The 11,037-nt window shown below is 37.5% G+C and overlaps 1 pseudogene; it reads right to left on the reverse strand.

The window, feature by feature from the left end:
- Positions 1-553: 553 nt before the first annotated feature.
- Positions 554-5,066, reverse strand: LOC114039217 (annotated as a pseudogene).
- Between the last annotated feature and the right edge of the window lie 5,971 nt (positions 5,067-11,037).

Genomic DNA, 11,037 nt, shown 5'->3' on the forward strand with positions numbered 1-11,037 from the left:
CCTTGACATGACATAATTTTATTTTTTTGATTCACATATTTTTTATTTTAATAAATAAAGCACATTCATAGCTTGGGTTTTTGAATCACAGATACAATTGAGGAAAGCCTTTAAATTCAAATAGTTAACAGAAGTAATACTACTAATGCTAGAGTAAACGCATGCTTCTTATGCGTGCACCTATAGACATCAAATACAAAGAGGCCATAATCTACCTCACACAGCTTACTCTAATCTAAGGCAGATCATAGAAGGATTCTCAGTGAAAACCATGCAACTGATATGTATTCCCCTTGTCCCTATAATGTAGAAGAGATCAGAACTCAGTCCCTTCAGGATGAACTAGGTTACTTCTTCACAGTTTAAGTCCATAAATCCTCTCCCAAAATTAACATTTAGGTTGATGGCATTCTACACAAGGCCATTGCACTGAGGAACATAGGTCAGTGTCAGAGAATCAAAAAGGAGGAACACTGATAGTTGTTTCTTCAATTTTAGACACTTTTATAGATCAGCAATACAGCAGATGGATGGATCCCCTCTCATCAGAGGCTTAGTCCAAAATTTTCCTGTTGACATTAATAGCAAACAAGGCCCCATGGACTGCTGGCTGAAGATCCAGTCTACTTTCTAGGGTGTTAGAAACTTCTATTTTATGGTCTTCATTACAGAGCTCAACACCTCCAGCTGTTTCCTCTGCCAGGTAGGCCTCCTGATCAATTTGAACATCAACGTTTTTTGGTCACAATCTTGTACATAGGGATGCTTTTTGTACTGCAGTCTTGGCCAGAGAGAGAGCCTCTTTCTTGCAATAAACAATCATTTTTTGCTTCCAGCAATTGGTATAAACCCTGAAGGACCAGACATCCAAAAGCACCTGATGCCTGGTTGTATCTTTCACTACCTTGGGGAGTATCTGCTTTGCTTCATTTAATAAGTCTGAGATAAGGTCGTCCTGAGAACTTTCAATTTTGCCTGATTCATCAAGTTACATCTGAATTTTCTTCTACTGCCCAGTTTGTTTCCCTTTCTTCTCATAATGTTCCATTATCTTCAGTTTCTATGTTTGCGCAAGACAACATTTCTCAATGTTGTACTCTTCTGCTTTTGCATCTATTTCTTCAGCCTTCTCATTTGCTTCCTGTTCGAAGTGTGTTTGATCTGCTTTTTGGAAGTTGGTGTCACTGAGAGCCACGGTGACAATAGCAACTCCTACACAGAGCTGTCAGCCTCTGAGGACAGCAGAAGAGGAAGCAGGTAAGTGACATAATTTTAGAGGCAATTGGGCTTCTGCCATTGCACAGGCTTTCCCTCACCTGTGGAATGCACTCTTCTTCTGACTTCTGCCTCTGAGAATTCCTAGCTTCAATCAAAGTTCAATTCATGCCCTTATTCCCATAGGAGTCTTTTTCATCTCCCTAGCTGTTAGTGCTTCTCCCTTTTCAGTTATTTATATTTAATTATCTCTTAACTGTAGACTGTAAACCCCTTGAAGACAGGGGCTGCTTTTCTTTTGGTCTTTGTATCTCTTTTGCCTAGAATATTGCCGTGTGCATAGTAGGCCCTTAATAAATGATCCTTGAGTCGAATGTCATGAAGATGAATGAGAGAGATGACCGAAAAAAAAAACGGAAAATAGAGCACATAGTGCTTTTTACTTAAAAAAAAAAAACAAAAACAAAAACGGGGAAGACATGAACAGTTATGGACTCATATACCTGCTTTCTCATCTCTAAAAATCTGAATTATAATGGTCTAATTCTTCACGTGAAAGTATCTTGAATGAAGACTTGAGAAAGGAACAGGCAGACCTTTCCATATAATTTTCTAAAGAAAACCATATGTTTACACAGATGCTTGAGAGATATAAAGAATGTTAGTTCTTTTTGTGTTTATTGTTTGTTTATTTTGAGAAAGTATTTGCCTTATTATAATTAAATGTGACCTTGAAGTCTCTCCTCAGAGTACAAGTAATACAGAGATTAAAACTCGACCAAATACGAGAGAGGAGTTAAACAGGGAGATGGATGCTCACCACAATTTTTGCCAGTGTCGTGGAAGTATAATATCTTAACAAACAAAGGATTTCCTATTGAAAGTTAGGTTCTCCAAGTGCAGATAAGATCATACTAATTGTATCAAGCTTCAAAATTCTGCAAAACCTCCTCAAAGAAAATCCACAAGGATGCAAAAGAGACGCTATACTGAAAAAAAACAAAAAACAAAGAAGATGAAAATTCATATGGTCTAAACTAGGAAATGCATCTGGGTAGACAACCCATATAATAATAATAATTATGATTATGATGATGAATGATGCTGATGCTGAAGATAGCTAGCACTTATATAGTTCTTTGAGGTTTGTACAGCACTTTACATATGGTATCTCACTCAATAAATCCATCAGTTATTTCTCTCTCTCTCTCTCTCTCTCTCTGATGAATGCTTTAGCTAGATAAAAAAACCAAAAACAAAAAAAGACACTTGTCTTAGAATTGAGCAGTAGTAGCAGGAGATTAGGCTAAATAGTCTCCAGGAAATTATACAGGGCATTCAGTGGTACCAAACTTCTTCACTATAAAAATGAACCTATCTCTTTAGTATCAATATTCTCCCAGTAATGCTATATGGCTGCAAATCATAGATTGTGATGGTGTCAGAAGAATTAAAATTATAAGCATCTCAAAGGGCAACAGAAAGATTCATAGTGGGTAGTGGGTATAAAAGTAGGTTTTACCATATTAAAAATGATGTACCCTAAATTTCTTTTTTAAAAATTTATTTCTTTTTAGTTTTCAACATTTACTTCCATAAGATTTTGAGTTTTAAATTTTCTCCCTCTCCCATTTCCTCCCCCCCCCCCACCATGGCATATAATCCAATATAGGCTCTACATATACATTCATGTGAAGCATATTTTCCCATTAGTCATGATGTAAAGAACAATTAGAACTAATGGGAGGAACCACAAGAATGAAGCAATAAAACAGAACGACAAAGGAGAAGGAGGACACATAGTATGCTGCATCTGCATTCAGACTCCATATTTCTTTCTCTGGGTGTGATGTACACTAATCTTCAACATCAAAGCCAGATCTTATGGGTGAGCATAGTTCTTGGTTCTACGTAACCACTGAGGACCCACATCCAACACCCAGACTCAGTGTAAGTAGCACCCTGGGAGGGTAAGAAAGTCAATATATGAGCTGAGGTGTGGGTAGAGCTATAGCTGCTTAATGGGAAGGGTGTGAAGAACTATTTTCCTATGGCTAGTAAACTCTTTCCTCCTCCTCTCCAAATCACTGATCAGACTAATGCAGCTAGATAAATCCTCCTTCCCAGCCTACCCCCATCCCTTATCCTCATCCTCTCCAGTGTTATCTCTCCTTAATCCCTAATCTACTCTTTCTCATTCCCTCCATTGGGCCAATTGCTATTGTCAAACTGTCCTTCATACTTAACCTCTTCCTTTCATATTCTTTTATTTTCACTCCCAGAAATCTGACTTTCTCAGGAGACGTAACATCCCTGGCTACTCTCTCTAGGAGGATATACCTTTTCTCATGCCCCTCGATACAGTGGGAGAGGCGAAAGAGCTGGTGATTTTTTTGTTCTCTTCCACCACTTTCAGATTCTACCACATTTGCAATACTTTGTCCTTTGAGATTCACTCCACCTATATCACCCTGTTCAGATCCGAGCAGTGGCTATTTATCAGATCCCAGATCACTCTCTCTCTATTTTCAATGAGTTTAGCATGGAACCTGGAGTCTTCCTCTCCATTTCAGCTCTAAACTTGAGGACTTCAGTATATTTAAACAATCTGCTCTCCTTATCTCTCATGTTCTATCCCTCCACTCACCTCAGCCACATATAGAGACAGTTATATCCTTGATCTGACCCTCACCCATAACAGTTTCATCTCCAGAATCCAGAATTCTGGAATTCTTTCTCTAACCCTGTCATCTCGTCCTCTACCTCACTCATCTAAATCTATTTTTTGTTTACATTGTGAATTTTATTCAACTTATTCTTCCTTACTTTTCCAGTCCATCACCCCTGTTCCAGTCTCCCTTTGCTCTCTTCCTTTTCCTGATCATCAAACAAATCCATCATAGCATGATGAGGACACCTGATTAACGAGACTCAAGTAAACAGTTGGGCCATACCATAGTTGGTTTTTACTACATACAGTCAAAGCCTGTGACTCTCCCATAAAATGAGCTGCTTTATAGGAAACTAGATCCTTGGGACGTGACATTGTGGCCATGTGTTCCTGTCTTAGGTTCTTAAGTTTCAGCTGTTCCATCTGTTTATAATATGACCGCTCTTACTGAAACCACTCTATTGCGCTTTTTCTTTGGCTTGGTGACTCTATCCTAACTTTCAGTGTTGAATGTTATTGGTAAGAACTTGTTTCTGGAAAAGTCTTTCTGGCTTTCTCCACTTGATTTACTCTTGAGGATATGAGTTATGCATATCACATTCATTCTTACTTTTTAGGACAAATTGTTTATATTAGTTGCAGTTAGAATAATTTAGATTATTGAATCTCTCTTTTTCTAGGTACATAGTCTCCTTGGGGCCCCAGAAACTTGGTATTTTGATTATTCCCATAAGAAAAAAAAGTACTCATTCACTTATTGCTGGGCCATGAAGAATTTGAGCTTTTTAACTCAAATATGCCAACAGAATCTGTGAATTCATTGATGTGTGTATTCTCTTCAGTGATGTGGGTCACAACACATCCATGCAGGGCCATGCTGGTATCTTTTACAATCAACTCCCCCCTCCCCCCAAAAAAAGTGTTCATGACACACTTTTAAGTTTAATATTCATGATTAACATTTTCCCTATAACTTTTTAAAGTCTAAAAATCAACAAAACATTAAATCAAAACTTAATTTGTAGTATTTGCTGATTTCTGAAGTATATATGTTCACACTGAAAATTTAACAATTCTGCTCTTGAGAGCCAGTTTGAGCTGGCTTCAGCACACCCCTGTACCTCACCGTAGGGGACCCAGGGTCCTGGAGGCCTTTCTTGAATTCTCCTGACAGGAGCATGCCAGTGAAGCCTGAATGTTACATCTGATTTTCCCTTGTTCTGACCATATGACTATGTATGATCTTTTTGTTATGGTTTTTTGTGACCTCCTTTACACCACTTCTTCATAATTATTTGTCGACGTATGACAGCCTCTCCATACTCACTAATTAGTATAGCTCACTAATTAATATAAATTTGCTTCTAAGTACTGCTTTGATCATATTCTATATGTTTTGAGATGTGGTATTGTTGTCATTTTTCTGATTTCATCTCCAAATTAATCATTGTTTAAAAGATATATTCTGGGGCAGCTAGGTGGTGCAGTGGGTAAAGTACCAGCCCTGGAGTCAGGAGGATCTGAGCTCAAATTTGACCTCATTCTCTTCATAATAGCTAGGTAAGTCACTTAACCTCAAGTGCCTCAAAAAAAAAAAAGAAGAAGCTAGTTTCTAAGGTTTCATGTAGTTTATAATTTCTGCTGTTACTGTTATTTGATTTGAATTTTATTACATTATGGCTTAAAAATACAATATAATTTCTACTTTTTCGAATTTTTTTTTTCAGAGAGTTGTATGGTATAGTGTGGGTTCAAATCCAGCTTGTGATATACACTGGTTATGTGGCCTTGGGCAAGTCATTTTACTTGTTAGTGCCCATCTGGGACTTCTCTAACCCTATGAAATCACAAATTCAATCCCTATCCCTATTCTCTTTGGCCTTGCATGTGATCAATTTTTGTGGGCATTCTATACATATTTGAAATGGATATATATTTCCTGTTTCTAATAAGTTCTTTTCATATTAACTCCAACTTAGTTCAAATCTATGATTTCTGTATTAAATTCATATTCTTATTTGGTTTGTTAAATAAAGGCCTTAAAATGGATTCATATGACTCATGCCATTTTTTTCTCTTGGGGACAAAATATTTGCCAATAAAATTGCTGTTGGAATGCATCTTTTTTTTCTTTATAAATCAAGTTATCTTCTGATTTATCAATCAAACAAGTATTCATTATGCTTTTACCAAATAGCAAATCTTAAAATATGATAAAAATACTATTGTCACTACCAGACACTGTACTGAAAGTTCATTGCAATCTGGACCAACATCATGAAATTTCCATTTTGGTTTTGTAGGATAGTTTTTGAATTATCTATATTGTTTCAAAAGACAGAATGTGGAGCAAAGAACTGTTCTGTTCTACTGCTTTCTAGTTGAGCAGAATACTGTGAAACTTGCCAACCAGGGGGAGACTATTTGCAGTTTTTAAGGTAACAAAAAATCAGCTTGTTTTGTTAAAATACAACTCTTAAAAGTATATGGTTTCCATATAAGAATAAGGATATGGTATTGTAATGATGTTCATCATACTGCCATTCTTAGCATTCTCTGGCTTTGCTGTTGCTAGACTAGGGTCTGCCTTTTTTTTTTTTCCTTAGATGTATTTCTGTTTCAGAACCTCCTTAACCATAATCTTTCCTCCTGTGCAATTTTAAACCTCTCACCAACCCTGTTTAAAATGCAAGGCTCTTTTCAAAGCCCTATGTGTTTAGTCTTGGCAGATTGAAAGCCATGAAACATGTACTGCCAGATAGGTACATTCAGTAATAGGCACATATGCAGCTGAGAATGAAGGCAGACCTATACGAGGGACCAAAGAAATTGTAAAGGACTCCATCTGAGCAGGGGTCTCAAATATCTCATCAATTTTCTTGGCTGGAACTGCTTCTCCCTAGCAAATGGAAACACAGCTGCGCTTTCTACTTAAGATGATGTTTTAGTAGTCATTCAAAGTACTGGAAATGGTTCAGCAAAGTCAAAACATTAATATTGTTTTTTTGGGGTTCTACTATATTTCCAAGGAAGCCGATAGCCCTTATATTTAATCATAGAATCTGGTTATTATTTGGGAAGCTACAGCCTGTACTTCCCTCTTTTTCAACCAGATGACTCAGTGATTTGGACTCTTGTCTTTTGATAATAACAGCTAGAATTTATACAGTGCCTACTATGTTCCAGGCATCGGGCTTAGTGCTTTACAAATATTATCTCATTTTTATTCTCACAACAACCCTGGGAGGAAGGTGTTATTATTAGCATCTCTATTTTACACTTGGGAAAACTTAGGCAGAAAAAGGTCAAGTGATTTGCCCAGAGTCCCATAGCTAGTAAGAATCTGAGGTCACATTTGAATTCAGGGCTTCCTAACTCCAGGCTCAGCACCCTATCCAGTGTGTCACATAGCTGCCCTTTGCCACAAGGCAATGTGGGCTACTCTGAGGTTGAGACCCCCTTAGAGTAAAGGGCTAACTTTTAAGCCTGGCCTAGACTTAGTTTATTTCAGACAGGGAAATGGTATTATTCTTAGATTGGAAGATTCTGGTTTTTGTTTTTGTTATAAGTACTCTCCCTCTTTGGAACAACAGGTCTCTGGGTTTGGGTAAGTTTCACTCATTTAGGACTCTATAGGATTCAGCCACTTGGCCAATTCTATTACCTGGAGAATCCTTGCTTGGGAGGACTAGCCTTGGGGCAGTGTCATTATTTTAGGTGATGTAATAGAAGTTCATGAAAGCTTAATCTGGTGCTATTACTTAATTCCCCCATTTAACTTTTACACCCTCTTTGGAGGATTGGATTTTATTTGTTGGGGGAGAGAAATGGGAAATATCCAATACAGCTGTTTTAAATGTTCACTCTTACCAACAAGAGGTTTAATCTAAAACAATAAGGAAATGAAAAAAAAAAAAAGAAAAGGTTTTATTGCCTTTAAAAAAATGATCAAAATTATTTGAGCTGTGGAAGACTTAGACTGTATTTCCACAGTTCAAATGGAAGTAGAAAATGAAATGCAAGAGCAAGATTTTTTTTTTTGCTTGAATTGTCTAGTGATTTGTTTTAGTTCCTCATTTTGTTTAAATTGTGAAAACATCCCTTGATTTTGTGGGTTGCCTAGATTAATTTCTGCTTGGAAAAGAAAGAAAATTTACTTAAAAGTCCCAGTCATTCTCTATTTAGTGGCTCTAACAACAGGCAAAGGAGACATTTTTTGAGTTTCTAACTTGGATCAGACATAGTTCTCTAGATTATCTTTATTTTTCTGTGTGTGTGTGTGTGTGTGTGTGTGTGTGTGTGTTTTTTGAGAATATAAGGAAGGCATATTTAGGGTTGCCCTTTCTGATTCCTGATGATCACATGTGTAATTCAGAGTTTGGACATATCAAAGATGACAAACTTCTTGGTCATGTGGGTCACTCATCGCTGAAAAGATGTGACATTTTGATGAGATGTGGTAGGTCCTGAATGTCTGCCACTCTATCACTAGTGAGTGCTGCTGTTTCAGTTAAAAGAAGAGACAGTTTCTGACTGGTGCTCCCCTCACTTTGATGCCACTCTGGGTGGCATCATGTAAGTCCAGTGAGGAGTGGGAAGGAGGTACCTTCTCCAGCCTGGTTAGTGACCTTACTCATGGAGCAGTGAGTACTGGGGGTTACAGTTGAACAAGATTGCTCCTCGGTCCTTTGTTCTTTCCTGATCTTAGGTGAATGAATATCCTAAGGTGGTTATGTTAAGGATTGGACGAGACTTTGTGAGTTTGAGAGGTCCACAGGTTCTATTGGATGTTGGAGTAGAATGTAGGTGGAGAGGGGAGAGAGAGGTGCCTGGTAACTGACTACTCCAAATCTTGTGACAAGGACAGCAACCAGAAGAGGACTAGTTCAACGAAGTAAACAAGAAAACCTCAAATGAGGGATGACAGATCATTTTTCAGACAAAAGGAGGAGCATTCATAAACTAAAAGGCAGCATCATAGATGGGGAAAGCAATATAATTGACTAGAAATTTGGAATGCAGGGCTAGCAACAACCCTTCCTTTCATCTTGTTGCTATGGATGGCTCATTGGTGGTGTCCACCTGTATGGCTAGTTAGTGGCATAGTGATACCATATCAGACTCCTTGGCATCCCTCAAGGATAACAGATTTCCTTGACACAATAATAGAATAGAGATTAGCAGGAATACAGAACTTCCAAATTTAATTAATTCAGATAGGAAAGCTGAAATTCTGAACTTAACTCAGAGACAAGAAATGTGACTTAGGCAGTATACAAAATGTCAGCAGTGATACAGAATAGACTCAATTACAAAAATGGAGACAATATCAATTTGATTTTTCACTTGGCAGATCATTTCTACACATATGAATACATGCCTCTAAAAAACTGTTTTGCCTTTCATTCTCTTCTGGATGCTCAAGAGAATATATATGGCTGGGAGATGGATCTACTTGTATTTGCTTCTCTTTAAATTATAACTGGTAGGGAAAATGTCTGCACAAAGCACTGCTTCCAACTTTAAATCTATTTAATGCTAATTATTGTGTTAATGAGAAGGCAACACTCAGACTGACATTTACCAGGTAAGTTCTTAATTAGCAGTAACAGGATCAGAGGTCAGATTTTTATTGGGATTGAAGACCATTTCCCATCCCCAGCTTCTTCCCATTACTTACAGACAGGCAAGACAAAACATGTCATCAACCACTGATCCATTCTAACATACGTTAATATACATTAGATTTCCACCTCCCTGCCTCAGTCTGAATTTGCTAAGGACATCCTCTAAATATCATACTAATTGACATGCCAGGATGTGCAAGAATTGAATCCCAGTACCATTATGAACCCAGGATCTTCTCTTGTTCTGTGGTGCAGTCTCATTCAGTTATGATAGAACACAGGCTCTTTCTGGGCAGTGACTATTTGTTTTTTGGTTGAGTATAGTTAGCAGCCAGCACAGTGCCTGGCAGACAGCAGATACTTAATGAATACTTGTTGATTGCCACACCTACCAGATTGGCTAACATGACAAAACAGAAAAATGATAAATGTTGGAGAAGATGTGGGAAAACTGGAACATTAATGCATTGTTGGTGGAGTTGTGAATTGATCCAGTCATTCTGGAGAGCAATTTGGAGCCATGCCCAAAGGGCTATAAAATTGTTCATACCCTTTGACCCAGCAATACCACTTCTAGGACTGTGTCCCAAAGATATCATAAAAATGGGAAAAGGACCCACATGTACAAAAATATTTATAGCAGCTCTTTTTGTGGTGGCAAAGAATTGGAAATTGAGGGGATGCCCATCAATTGGGGAATGGCTGAACAAATTGTGGTATATGAATGTAATGGAACACTATTGTACTCTAAGAAGTGATGAGTAGGAGGACTTCAGAAAAACCTGGAAAGACTTGTATGGACTGATGCTGAGTGAAATGAGCAGAACTAGGAGAACATTGTTGTACACAGTAATAGCCACATTGTGCGATGACTGACTTTGATAGACTTAGCTCTTCTCAGCAATGCAAGAATCTAAGACAACTCCAAAATGCTCATGATGGAAAATGCTATCCACATTCAGAAAAAAAAAAAAAACATGGAGTCTGAATGCAGATGGCAGCATACTATTTGCTCTCCTTTTCTTTTGTTGTTTTGGTTTATTTCTTCTTTCTCATGGTTCCTCTCATTAGTTCTAATTCTTCTATACATCATGACTAATGTGAAAATATGCTCAATATGAATGTATAAGTAGAGCCTATATCAGATTGTATGCCATTTTGGGGAAGGGGGAGGAGAGGTAAGGGGAGAAAATTTAAAACTCAAAATCTTATGGAAGTGATTGTTGAAAATAAAAATAAATAAATTATTAAAAAATATTGGTTGATTGCTTGCTTGCTTGTCTATCTCAGAGTTGTATCACACTTTCTCTAGCTCTTCTAGAAATATGAGGACTAGTTTCAGGGTTACCAGCAACCCAAGATGTTCTGATGCTATCTTGCATAGATATACCTGCTTGTCCTTATTACAACCAGGAAGGAATTGAAAGTAGCTATACCTAGGCAGTACACTAATTTCCTTGACACACTTACATACCTGTTTCTTGCTTCAGATATTCCTTTTACTATTGTGTATTCCTAGGACTA

Source organism: Vombatus ursinus, unplaced genomic scaffold (genome assembly GCF_900497805.2).
Source record: "Vombatus ursinus unplaced genomic scaffold, bare-nosed wombat genome assembly UNPS02011700.1, whole genome shotgun sequence".
Lineage (NCBI taxonomy): Eukaryota > Metazoa > Chordata > Mammalia > Diprotodontia > Vombatidae > Vombatus > Vombatus ursinus.